The sequence below is a fragment of the Oncorhynchus nerka genome, linkage group LG23 (assembly GCF_034236695.1).
Source record: "Oncorhynchus nerka isolate Pitt River linkage group LG23, Oner_Uvic_2.0, whole genome shotgun sequence".
Lineage (NCBI taxonomy): Eukaryota > Metazoa > Chordata > Actinopteri > Salmoniformes > Salmonidae > Oncorhynchus > Oncorhynchus nerka.
Genome location: NC_088418.1, coordinates 31,932,637 through 31,943,553, shown reverse-complemented (window position 1 = coordinate 31,943,553; position 10,917 = coordinate 31,932,637). Strand labels below are relative to the sequence as shown.

The 10,917-nt window shown below is 40.8% G+C and overlaps 1 protein-coding gene across 2 annotated transcripts in view; it reads left to right on the top strand.

The window, feature by feature from the left end:
• The first annotated feature begins 241 nt into the window (after positions 1 to 241).
• The window catches only part of tlcd3bb (TLC domain containing 3Bb), a 42,651-nt gene continuing 31,975 nt past the window's right edge, over positions 242 to 10,917 (top strand). The window contains exon 1 of one of the 2 annotated variants that reach the window (XM_029629752.2): positions 242 to 331. The gene's annotated coding sequence lies outside the window, so the exon portion shown is untranslated. The other variant, XM_029629749.2, reaches the window with a different exon arrangement.

The following is a 10,917-nucleotide window of genomic DNA, read 5'->3' as shown; positions in this document are numbered from 1 at the left end:
CTCGTTAAATAAAGAAAAATTAAATATAAAAACATTTTGTATGCGTCAACAAAAAAGGTCCAGCCCATCTGGCATTTGCCAGAATTGCTAGAAGGCCAATCCGCCCCTGAGCACTGTTGCTGCCAGACCACATTTATCTAGACTTGGCTATCTGCAAATCTAGGAGAGGCGGTTTTGTGTTATCCTAAAGGAATGTGCTAGTAGTCAACATCTGGAGTCAATTATACTTTTTTTTTTTTTTTTTTACAGTTGCAAACCGTCATGTTGTCCAGCTGAGGTGCTAGAGCGTCACCGGGCACAATCACTGGCTGGTCTAAATATTTTGGAAGGGGTAACTATCGGAATTTTGGAAGCCCTTGCACAGCACTTTTATTGTAAAATATATTTGGGGTCAAATACTAACAGTTTGAACATGTGGATCATCCAAGCGGGCACCCCCGGGACTTCGCTAATCGCCTTTTCCAGGACACGAGTTTCGACAGGCCGCTGACCCGACTGCAAAATATCTATGTAAATCTACCTAACTTCGTTCCATTCATTTCGATTTAACAAGCTAGCATGTTTGTGTTAGCCTAGTGGCTAGCTAGCTACCGCTACTGGGCCTTTTTGGCTAGGCCAGAACAGGAGTGAACTAACGTGAGCGGTCTAATGGTACTATAAGAATTAACGTTATCTACCTACCCATGTCATGCTAGCTAACTACTTGTCTTGGTTTTCAAACGTTCGTGGTGTTTTGGCTTAACTAGCTAGTAATGTTGCTAACTGGTCAATGTTAGCTAGCTGCTAAATATTAGCTTTCTAGCTAGCTATTTTTTTGTACTATTGCGATTCAATTTGTAGCCTTGGTTTTATACGTGTTCTATACAGAATGTGTATATTGTCGTTGAAATAACGTTAACTTTGCATACGTTATCTAGCCGGCTGTAAAGACGTTAGCTCACTGCCTGATTTTGTCATTTGTGATTGAACGTTGCTGCCAAAAATTATCACTTAAAAAAAAAATAAATGACTGTTCATTAGCTAGGTAGCTGTAACTAACGTTAGCCTGTGTGAACAAGTCCACTGATGCCACAGCAAAGCTGGTCATGTTTTAGAAGTATTACATTTCTTTGTAAGCTCAAACTTGTGCAATAACCAAAATATTACTAGTTATCTAAATAAGTGGTCAGCTAGCATGCAATTAGTCTTATATGCATTTATTTCGATATGGAAAGATAGCGCATTGCGTATTTACAATGCACCGAGTCTCGTCTTTAGCCAACCAGCTAGCATTGCCCAACATGGTCTCAGCTATTCGTATGATTTGCGACGATGTAAAGTTGGATTTCTATTCACACATTCGGAAATTCATCAGACATTCATCAAAAGCCATTTAAAATTAATAACTAATTCATTGATTGTCACAGAAACATAAAACTAGATATGGTTTATTCTATAAATGTCTAGCATACTTTTACAACTTTTGTTTTGAGTAAAAATTCCAGTTTGATTTGATGGAAGGCGTGTGGTCAAACGTTCTAACGAGTCTGTTATACCCTTTTAGAAGGGGGCTGGCATAAAATTCTGCATCTTCAGTCATATTAAATTAGATTACAGGAAAAAACGGGATGAAGGGGTCAGGCCTGACAAACAAAGAAGACAGGTGGATGGACCAAGATGGACTTTCCACAGTGGAGATAAGGAAAACTAAGAGTGAACCATAACACACTTTCAAAAGTTTGGGCTCACTTAGAAATGTTTTGTTTGTCCTTGTTTTTGAAAGAAAAGCATTATTTTTGTCCATTTAAAATAACATAAATTGTTTGGAAATACAGTGTAGACATTGTTAATGTTGTAAATGACTATTGTAGCTGGAAACGGCTGACTTTTAATGGAATGTCTACGTTCCAATAGGCGTCTAATTGATCAGATGCCCTGAAAACTTTTTCGGCAACCATCACTCCTGTGACTTTCCTGAAATGGCTATTCTTGTCCCAACTGAAGAGAGCATCCTTCACAGACCAGGGCAAACTGCTCTAACCAGAATAGAAGGAGGAATGCAAGAGGACAAGTACATTAGAGTGTCTAGTTTGAGAAACAAATGTCCTCAATAGTATTAGTTAAAACTCAAAAGTTCAGTTGTTCTTAAAATACACATGCAATTTCTCACATGGAATATCATAATTTTCAGAACAAGAAAGCTACAGTTTCTGAAGAAAGTTATTTGTTTCTGGCCACCTTGAGCCTGAATCCAGGCAACAAGTCAGGCTGGATTTTTCAGAAAAATGCTTTTGCAAAAGGGCTTTCTAAACTTGGATTACAGCATGATGGTTGCTGAAGCTATTTACTTCTGATAGTCATTTGCACCAATACACTACAACAAAAAAGAAAAGCACAGCATGGGGACGTAAACAAAATAATTAGCATTTCGGAACCCTCTGTAATCTACGCCCTAACCATTTAAAAATACAGTCTGTCCCTATGCTATTTGCTCTCTTTCTCAAACAAACTGTTTACATACACCAAAAAAAACAGCAATATGTTAGCAGGGTTTATGGACTATCTCGCACCGTTTTTCACAACTGACATTTAATCCCATTTAAAATTCCTGTTTTAATAAAATTCTTTATTTCACCGATTAAATGGCCATTATATCACTATTCAGTTGGTCAAGATATCAAATACATTTATCACAATGTAGACTCAGTTAGGATTACCACTTCATTTGATAAACAGAGTAATGGTAGAAAAAACAGCTTTTATTTCTTTCATCACATTCCCAGTGGGATTTCACAATTGTCGTAACGTCATTTTTTAAAATTCAAAAAGTACTGAGTCAGGTTTGTAGGCCTCCTTGCTTAAAGTTCTCACAAAACACTCCAATACCTTGAAATACGTTTGTAATGCTACTTTAGGTATTAGTTCATTAAAATAAACGTTAATAAGCGTTGTGAATCCAGGCAAAATCATCCATAGGCGATGTAGAAATCATTAGCTGTCGTCTTGGAAAAAATTTCAGGAGAGAGCTCTTCCGGAATGATCTGGGCGGAGACCGGAGTAAGTCGTGCCCCTCTTTCAGGTTCAACCAAGAATCAAAGATGATTCAATTCACAAGACTCTAGACAACATGGGGATGCTGTGGGAGTTGAATGCTCGGTCTTATCTAATTCGGCTCACTGTTAACAATTGCTGGAAGTGGCGCAAGGATATTTATTTCCATTTTCTGTGATCATGTTTTCCTGCGCTTTCCCGATGTAACGCACGTTATGTAATAGCCACAGTCGTGATTTAACCAGTTTTAAAAACGTCCGAGGGTTTCCTATCCACACATTCTAACCATATGAACGTACTATATTCCTGGCATGAGTAGCAGGGCGCTGAAATGTTGCGCGATTTTTAACAAAATGTTCAAAAAAGTAGAGGGTCGACTGAAGAGGTTAAGCCATTTTGCCACAACTTGGTAAGTATGATTGGGGTCATTGTCCATTTGGAAGATCCATTTGCGACAAAGTTTTAACTTCCTGATTAATGTCTTGGCATGTTGCTTCAATATATCCACATCATTTTCCTCCCCCATGAAGCCATCTATATTGTGAAGTGCACCAGTCCCTCCTGCAGCAAAGCACCCCCACAACATGATGCTGCCACCCCTGTGCTTCACGTTTGGGATGGTGTTCTTCGGCTTGCAAGCCTCCCCCTTTTTCCTACAACCATAACGATGGTCATTATGGGCAAACGGTTCTATTTTTGTTTCATCAGACCAGAGGACATTTCTCCAAAAAGTCAGATCTTTGTCCCCATGTGCAGTTGCAAACCGTAGTCTGGCTTTTTTATGGTGGTTTTTGGAGCAGTGGCTTCTTCCTTGCTGAGCGGCCTTTCAGGTTGTGTCGATTATAGGACTGGTTTTACTGTGGATATCGATACATTTTGTACCTGTTTCCTCCAGCATCTTCACAAGGTCCTTTGCTGCTGTTCTGGGATTGTTTTGCACTTTTCGCACCAAAGTACGTTCATCTCTAGGAGACAGAACATGTCTCTTTCCTGAGCGGTAGGATGGCTGCGTGGTCCCATGGTGTTTATACTTGCGTACTATTGTTTGTACAGATGAACGTGATACCTTCAGGCGTTTGGAAATTGCGCCCAAGGATGATCCAGACTTGTGGAGGTTTACAATTTATTTTCTGAGGTCTTGGCTGATTTCTTTTGATTTACCCATGGTGTCAAGCAAAGAGGCACTGAGTTTGAAGGTAGGCCTGGAAATACATCCACAGGTACACCTCCAATTGACTCAAATTATGTCAGTTAGCCTATCAGAAGCTTCTATAGCCATGACAACACTTTCGGGAATTTTCCACGCTGTTTAAAGGCACAGTCAACTTCGTGTATGTAAACGTCTGACCCACTGGAATTGTGATACAGTGAAATAATTTGTCTGTAAACAATTGTTGGAAAAATTACTTGTGTCATGCTCAAAGTAGATGTCGTAACCGACTTGCCAGAACTATAGTTTCTTAACAAGAAATTTGTGCAGTGGTTGAAAAACGAGTTTTAATGACTCCAACCTAAGTGTATGTAAACTTCCGATGTCAACTGTAGGTATTACCATATCCCTTTCAATTCACATTCCTTGCAGAAAGAACTATTTGCAAACCTTTTTAAAATGTCCAGAAAAACGGTGGTCTTAGAAGGGTATTTATACTTTAAAATACATATTTTATGTGGATGAAAGAATTCTGCCAGTGTTTTAATGTCCTAGTTTCACATTTTATTTCTTTACCTTACCAACTCTATATATCCAAGTGAGATTATGAGGACCTTGGGGATCAGATTTACCATTCTACCCATTGATCATCGTATAACAGACACTGCTCAAAAGGAGTTGTTTGTGATATCTACACTGTTGCCACTTTATTAGGTTCACCACCCTATTCACAAAAATAAATTGCTCCTACATACACCAAGTCCCATGGTCTTGGCTTGCTAGACACTGAAGCATGCAGAGAACTATTCAGGTATTTTTTTACTGTTTGTTTGAACATAAGAATGTGTAAAATGACAACGCCGTCTGTGATGGTCTTTTGTAACTCAAAAGTTCCAAAACTTGTACTGACTGTAATAAACTCCAACTGGACTTAAACTTGAACAGTCTATCTCCTTTTCATAGTTTCATCAACAGTTTTGAATTCACGCTGTTCCAGATGCAAAGGGGGTTATACCTAATAAAGTGACCACTATCTATAGACCTTCCAGAATGTGTTCTGGGAATTCCCGGGGTATTAAACATTTGGCTGTAAGCGTTGAACAGTTTAATTTATTACCTCAGGAGATGGTACCATTTGCTTGTATGGGGATGACAAAGAAGGACTTCAACAAAGCCAAAATAGAAAATTATTGGAAGGGTTCTCTTTGCTGTTAAATTAGATACTTATATGTAAATGACTGTTGTGCCTTGAAACTACTTTAGAATGTGGAACTGTTGCACAAAAAAATGCAAACATTGATTTCAAATCAAATTTTATTTGTCACATGCACTGAATGCAACAGTGAAATGTTTACTTATAAGCCCTTAACCAACGATGCAGTTTTAAGAAAATACCTAAAAAATCTAAATTAAGAAAAAAGTAAGAGATAAGAAGAACATAATTAAAGAGCAGCAGGTTGCAAATAGTCTGGGTAGCCATTTGATTAGCTGTCCATGAGTCTTATGGCTTGGGGGTAGAAGCTGTTTAGAAGCCGTGCTGTTTTGGCGCTCCTGTACCGCTTGCCGTGCGGTAGCAGAGAGAACAGTCTATGGACTAGGGTGGCTGGAGTCTTTGACAATTTTTAGGGCTTTCCTCTGACACCACCTGGTATATTGGTCCTGGATTGCAGGAAGCTTGGCCCCTGTGATGTACTGGGCCGTACGCACTACCCTCTGTAGTGCCTTGCGGTCGGAGGCTGAGCAGTTGCCATACCAGGCATTGACGCAACCTGTCAGGATGCTCTTGATGGTGCAGCTGTAAAATATTTTGAGGATCTGAGGACCCATGCCAAAACTTTTCAGTCTACTGAGGGGGAATAGATTTTGTCATGCCCTCTTTATGACTGTCTTGGTGTGCTTGGACCATGTTAGTTTGTTGATGTGGATGCCACGGAACTTCAAGCTCTCAACCTGCTCCACTACAGCCCCGTTGATGAGAATGGGGTCGTGCTCGTCCTCCTTTTTCCTGTAGTCCACAATCATCTCCTTTAACACCTGGGGGTGGCTCATCAGGAAGTCTAGGATCCAGTTGCCGAGGGAGCTGTTTAGTAACAGGGTCCTTAGCTTAGTGATGAGCTTTGAGGGCACTATGGTGTGGAACGCTGAGCTGTAGTCAATGAATAGCATTCTCACATAGGTGTTCCTTTTGTCCAGGTGGGAAAGGGCAGTGTGGAGTGCTGGTGTGGTATGCAAATTGGAGTGGGTCTAGGGTAGAGGTCGACCGATTATGATTTTTCAACGCCGATACCGATTATTGGTGTACCAAAAAAAGCCGATACCGATTAATCGGCCGACTTTACTTTATTTTTAAATTTTTTTAAAAGTATTTGTAATAATGACAATTATAACAATACTGAATGAACACTTATTTTAACTTAATATAATACATAAATAAAAATCAATTTAGCCTCAAATAAATAATTAAACATGTTCAATTTGGTTTAAATAATGCAAAAACAAAGTGTTGGAGAAGAAGGTAAAAGTGCAATATGTGCCATGTAAAAAAGCTAACGTTTAAGTTCCTTGCTCAGAACATGAGAACATATGAAAGTTGGTGGTTCCTTTTAATATGAGACTTCAATATTCCAAGGTAAGCGGTTTTAGGTTGTAGTTAATATAGTATTTATAGGACTATTTCTCTCTATACCTTTTGTATTTCATATACCTTTGACTATTGGATGTTCTTATAGGCACTTTAGTATTGCCAGTGTAGCTTCTGTCCCTCTCCTTACCCCTACCTGGGCTCGAACCAGGAACACATCGACAACAGCCACCCTCGAAGCATCGTTACCCATGCAGAGCAAGGGGAACAACTACTTCAGGTCTCAGAGCGAGTGACGATTGAAACGCTATTAGCGCACCCAGCTAACTAGCTAGCCATTTCACATCGGTTACACCAGCCTAATCTCGGGAGTTGATAGGTTTGAAGTCATAAACAGCGCAATGCTTGAAGCACAGGGGCAAAACGCACGAAAGTGCTGTTTGAATGAATGATTACGAGCCTGCTGCTGCCTACCACCGATCAGTCATACTGCTCTATCAAATATAACATAACACACAGAAATATGAGCCTTTGGTCATTAATATGGTCGAATCCGGAAACGAGCATTTTGAAAACAAAACATTTATTCTTTCAGTGAGATACGGAACCGTTCTGTATTTTATCTAACGGGTGGCATCCCTAAGTCTAACTAAATATTCCTGTTACATTGTACAACCTTCAATGTTATGTCATAATTACGTAAAATTCAGGCAAATTAGGCGGCCCAAACTGTTGCATATACCCTGACTCTCCGTGCAATGAATGCAAGAGAAGTGACACAATTTCACCTGGTTAATATTGCCTGCTAACCTGGATTTCTTTTAGCTAAATATGCAGGTTTAAAAATATATACTTATAAAAAATATATACTATATACTGTGTATTGATTTTAAGAAAGGCATTGGTGTTTATGGTTAGGTACAGTTGTGCAACGATTGTGCTTTTTTCGCAAATTAGATTTTGTTAAATCATCCCCCTGTGTTGCATCGATCGTAAGATACGTTTAATGCTAGCTAGCAACTTACCTTTGCTTCTTACTGCATTTGCGTAACAGGCAGGCTCCTCGTGGAGTGCAATGAAAGGCTGCCTACCACCGCTCAGTGGATGAAAGGTGGTGGTAGGCAGCCTGCAATGAAAGGTGGTTAGAGCATTGGACTAGTTAACTGTAAGGTTGCAAGATTGAATCCCAGAGCTGACAAGGTAAAAATCTGTCGTTCTGCCCCTGAACAAGGCAGTTAACCCACTGTTCCTAGGCAGTCATTGAAAATAAGAATGTGTTCTTAACTGACTTGCCTAGTTAAATAAAGGTGTAAAAAAAATAATAATAATAAAATCGTCCAAAAATGCAGCTTTCCGATTGTTATGAAAACTTGAATTTGGCCGTAATTAATAATTAATTAATTGGCCATTCCGATGAATCGGTCAACCTCTAGTCTAGGGTTTCTGGGATAATGGTGTTTGTGAGCCATGACCAGCCTTTCAAAGCATTTCATGACAACAGATGTGAGTGCTATTGGTCGGTAGTCATTTAGGCAGGTTACCGTCGTGATCTTGGGCACAGGGACTATGGTGGTCTGCTTGAAACATGTTGGTATTACAGACTCAGACATGGAGAGGTTGAAAATGTCAGTGAAGACACTTGCCAGTTGGTCAGCGCATGCTCAGAGTACACGTCCTGGTAATCCGTCTGGCCCAGCGGCCTTGTGAATGTTGACCTGTTTTGATGATCTTACTCACATCGGTTGCGGAGAGCATGATCACACGGTCATCCAGAACAGTTGATGCTCTCATGCATGTTTCAGTGTTACTTGCCTCAAAGCGAGCATAGAAGTTATTTAGCTCGTCTGGTAGGCTTGTGTCACTGGGCAGCTCTTGTGTGTTTCCCTTTGTAGTCTGTAATAGTTTGCAAAAGCCCTGTAACATCCGGAACTGGTGTTGTACGATTCGATCTTAGTCCTGTATTGGCGCTTTGCCTGTTTGATGGTTCGTCAGAGGGCATAGTGGGATTTATTATAAGCTTCCGGGTTAGAGTCCCAATCCTTGAAAAAGGCAGCTCCTCCCTTTAGCTCACTGCGAATGTTGCCAGTAATCCATGGCTTCCGGTTGGGGTATGTACGTACAGTCACTGTGGGGACGACGTCCTCGATGCACTTATTGATGAAGCCAGTGACCGATGTGGTGTACTCCTCAATGCCATCGGAAGAATCTCGTAACATATTCCAGTCTGTGCTAGCAAAACAAATGGTTTGAATGACCCCCAGGTTAGTCAAGGTCAATCCCAATTGAATGTGGAGCAGAGCAGTACCAGGCAGTTCATATTCTACACAGGGAAGGAGGAGAGGGAAATTCTGGAGGAGCCATCTCAAAGTGAGCAGGGGGTACCAGCGCTGGTGGTGCCTGGAGAGGCCAGACTCAACCATCCAGTGGAGACACTATCCACTACCAAACCTGCAGTAGAGGATATGAGGTGAACAGGAGAGCAGCAAAGTTAGGATCTGAGATCAATGAGTATGGAGAAGGTGACCTGGACTTTGAGCAGAACGACACTGAGCTTGTTGATTTCCTACTTCAGAATTCTGACGAAGTGGAGTCAGAGGTTGTTGAATGTTCTGACCCGATTTGGCATACAATTTAGGATTGTAAACAATGTACAACTTCATATAGAACAAATTGCACTTGAAATTAACATTTCTTTAAAGTTATTGCAAATAAATGCATAGTTTCCCCTTTCCTGCTACAATCACATAATTATTAAATGCAATATTTGAGATTTTATGTATTTCTATCAAATTAAGACCGGCATTTCTACTCAAAGCAAACGTTGTAAAAGTATACTAGACATAAAATAAATCATACTTAGTTTGATGATTGTCAGTCAGTGAAAACGTTATTCATTTATATGGCTTTAAATGGCATTTTATAGATAAAATGTTGATGTTTTTCTATCAAGTCAACTGGAATTTTTACTCAAACCAGGTTGTAAAAGTATGCTTGACATTTATAGAGTAAATCATACCTAGTTTGATTTTTCTGTCATAATCAGTGAAAACGTTACTGATTTTATATAGCTTTAAATGGCATTTCATGTATTTCTATCAAATCAGAACTGGAATATTTACTCAAAGCAAGGGTTGTAAAAAGTATACTCGACATTTCTAGAATAAATCATACCTAGTTTGAGGTGAATTAGTTATTGATTTTTACATTTGCAAATGGCTTTTGGCGAATGTCTGTTGAATGTCCAAATGTGTGAATATAAAACCAACTTTACCTCGGTCCTTATGTTGTGGACCTCCGTTTTCCAGAGAAAATAAATAATGGATCCGGTGGACTAATAATGTACAATTTCTTGCTCCATATCTGCGCTTTTGAGATGTTGACGACGAGTTTGACCGAGAAAGGTGCAATTGCGGCCCCCAATTTGGGGCATAACTGCATCTGCAGGAACCCGTCTTTATACTTCTATCTGTCCATTTTCAAGTTAGGACTGGCTGGGGAGCTTGGCTCCAGTACAGTAGGTGGCACTAGTGCACAATAGCGTTGGATGCCAGCTGCCGATAAACCCCACAGAAGAAGGGACGGGGCGACAATGAGCTAGCTAGCCGTGCTAGACCATGTCCTTCACCCCGCCTGTCGGGCACTGTTTTCCCTCTGTTCTGTTAATGACGGCGAGAGCAGGACAGCTAGTCCTAATGAGGACTGGTACACAGCAGGCGGGAGCTACATCGTGATTTAGCTAACTAGCAAGCATACGGTGTCGCTAACTACTACACAGTGTCAGCCTCACGCCTGCTGCGCAAGCGGGTGGCGGGGACGACCAGTCAACAGTGTCCTTCGGCATTGCCTGTCGGGCACGGTTTTCTCCAGTACGCGGGAGGCGGGGGTGACACTGTGTGCTAGCACAAGGTGTCACTAACTAGTTAGTTAGCTAGCACATGATGGCGCCCCAGCCCCCTGCCTACTGTGCTAGCGGGGGCAACCGGTACTAGACAGTGTCCTTCGCCCCTGCCTGTCGGGCATTGTTTTCCCGCAGTTCTGTTAATGACTGTGAGGGTAGGCAGGAGCGAAGGACAGTGTTTACTAGGGCTGTAACAGTACATGTATTTGTCCTGAACCATTCGGCACGGGACCTCTGTTTGGTCCTGTGGTGGAAATT